Below are 2,976 nucleotides of genomic sequence, written 5' to 3'. Positions count from 1 at the left end.
TCAGAACCGGGGATTGAACTCAGGTCCTTGCACTTGCCAGGCAAGCACGTATTCTATTGAGCTATCTCCCCAGCCCCTGAACTTTATTTGAGAAACCACTGGAAGCACAGACTCTAGGGCTAGACACACCTGGGTTCAAATACCAGCTCAGACACTTGGTAACTGTGGGATCCTCACCAAATAACTTTTTAAAATGAACTAAAATATCGACAAAGTGCTCCAGAACATCCTGGGATACAGTAAGTGCTACTGAAGTATTGGTTGTTATCATCAGCAGCATAAGCAGGGCTTTTAGCCAGCTACCACATGGGATGTATCTATCATGCTCTCAAACAAATACAAGTCCCTATCCGCACCGTCAATGAGTTCGCAACTCACAGCTGGGTTAGGGAGAGAAGTTACACTTCTTTTCCCCTCTTATTCTTCCTTTCTCCTTCTCTCTTGCCTTTTCCTATTCTCATACAACACATTGAGCACATAATCCAGAAACTGTTCTGGGTGAAGAAAGAATAGGAGGTTGGACCCCAATCCAATTGCCTTCTTCCTTCCCAAGGCACTCACTCAGAGTCCCAGGACTCTTACCACGCAGACTGAAAGGTCATTAGATCAGATGGTCTCCAAGGGCATGTATAAAGCAAAGATGAAGAAGATTGATTAGACAGTAAAGGCAGCTGCTCATCTGACATGAGGCCCTGACAAAGTTCTTCTCAAATTATGTCTGAAACATAGTAGTGGGGATTAAAAATATCCAAGGACCTTGAGATAAAGGGATGCTCATAAGAGGCATAACTCTGAAAATATGTCAGAATAATCCTTAGGAGGTAGCGTTTTGATAGGATTAGCTGTAACAGTTTCCCTTGCCCTGTCCAATTCTGCTGACAAAATCATAACCACTTAGAGAATTAAAAAAAGTTTCCCAACATTTCCCCCAAAGTGAGATGGCTGCTGTAGATCATTTCTCCTCTCCCTTCCTCCAACCAGCTGGATGGTGCTCATGGTGATGGCTTTATTCCTGATGGGGTGGTTTTGGTTGGGTATCTGATTGGCTCCCTGGTTGCTAAGAAAATGGTTGCCTTGGTGTCTGAGATTTAAGGGCCATAGTAAGCGCCATGTGGGAGTTTGCGTGGGGAAGGAAGTCTGTGAAGAAAATTCACATTGGTTTCTTCCTTACAAGAGCTCCCTCCTTTCTCAAGGTAAATTTAGTTTTCTTCCTCAAAAAAAGAAAATGAAAAGATTCTCTTATTTCCATAAATTCTTATAGTACGTATTTGGAAATTTGGTTCCGTTCCTTTTTTTATCGCCCTTCTCCAACTGTCTGCGGCTTGCTGGCACGTGGAGGTTGAAGCCCTGACTGTTCACATTTCTGACAGATGACACAACTGCTGTGTTTCACAATGCACTAGCCTCCAAGTCTTGCCAGATGGGTAGGGTTTTCCATCTCTATGGGGCCCCGAAAGATCACTACTTAGCTCTTATACACATTCACTGAGAAGGGGAGATCCCTTTTGTCCCACAGAAAATAAAACAATGTGGAATTTAAGAGCTAGAAAAGAGTACTAAGCAAAAAGGGAGGTGCACAGAGTAGCTTATGACTTTGCAAATTGTTACCACTCAACAGGCCTGGATGGTGAAGTATCTGGTGTGGGAGAAGGGGTTAACACTAGGAAGTGAGATGTCTAAAGATTTGTGAGGTTCCCCTATCTTGCTTCTGGGCATCCTCAGAAGGGTTGCTGCCTTTCAGCCTTGAGCACACTGGGAACTGTTTCCAGGGAGACCACTTAAATCCACCAAGATAGCAGTGTAGTAGACCAAGAAATTTCCATGACCAAGGGTTTCTCTCAACTCACCAATTTTTAAATACCTGCAGTAGGCTGTACACTAGGGGTGAGCCATACAGTGTCACCAACCTGAGAGCTTACAGCTATGTAGGAAAGGCAGACCCCAGACAAGTAACTGTAGAGACCCTTGATCCTCCTCAGCTGAATAACACAATGAACGAACAGTGGCAGCAATAGCTATGCCCAGTGACCTCTAGGGAATGTCTGAAACTGTTTACCTGAGAATTAGTAGTGCCAAATACCACCATTCATTCCTCCTTACTTCCCCAACTGTCTTGTGGTTTTACTGCTTTAAGAAAGCAGACTATAGTACTGTTTGCCTATATTCTATCCCCAGCCTTCTGATACATTTCTAAATCATACGGCTCCGCTGCAGAGACTGCTGAATTTAATGGATCTTGGAGAGCACACCTGCAACAAGGTGGAGTGAGGGGCAGGGCTTCTGCGCTAACTAGGGGACTCTGGAATTCTCCACTGTGGTTCCTAGAACTTTAGGTAGCCTATGTAGGAATATCCTTCATTGGTTTTAAGAAAATAATAATAATAATTATTTTTTTAACATTTATTTAGTGTGTGTGTGTGTGTGTGTGTGTGTGGTGCTGGGGGATTGAACCGCAGTCCCTGTGCTTCATCAAGCTTGTTCCAAGTAGGTACTTTAGACCACTGAGCCATCTCACCAGCCCCAAGAAAATAATTATTTTAATCTTTTAAAATTATTTTAATCTTTAAAATATTTAAAATAACATTAGGATTTCTTAACTGTAAGTCTGGGAAGCTGGTATATTTATTTATTCAATGCTAGCTTTTAATGTAGCAAGCAATAAATACAGAGGGAACAATGGCTAAATAAGAATGAGGATCTTCCTTAATGTCCTTTAATTTCCTCATATTTAGATCCACTCATTCATGGCTCTTTGAACAGTTTCATGCCATCAGTCTTAATTGAAGGGTCAAAACAAAGTGAGGTGACAGGAGGAATGTCTGAGGTGGAAAGAGCAGGACAGGTATGGGTTATGTGAAAAGGATGGCTTAGGAAAGGGAAAAGGAACTGGGATGTCTTGCTATCTTTATCCTGAGTGATTCCTCTCCTCTCCTCTCCTCTCCTCTCCTCTCCTCTCCTCTCCTCTCCCCTTCCTTC

At 42.8% G+C, this 2,976-nt stretch overlaps 1 protein-coding gene across 1 annotated transcript in view; it reads right to left on the bottom strand.

Annotated features, from left to right (window-relative positions):
• Nucleotides 1–2,976, bottom strand: part of Scn8a (sodium voltage-gated channel alpha subunit 8) — a 138,710-nt gene that overhangs the window by 49,833 nt on the left and 85,901 nt on the right. The window lies entirely within an intron of this gene.

Source organism: Octodon degus, unplaced genomic scaffold (assembly GCF_000260255.1).
Source record: "Octodon degus isolate 3935 unplaced genomic scaffold, OctDeg1.0 scaffold00093, whole genome shotgun sequence".
Lineage (NCBI taxonomy): Eukaryota > Metazoa > Chordata > Mammalia > Rodentia > Octodontidae > Octodon > Octodon degus.
The sequence above is the reverse complement of the archived record's forward strand: the minus strand, read 5'-3'. Positions and strand labels throughout refer to the sequence as shown.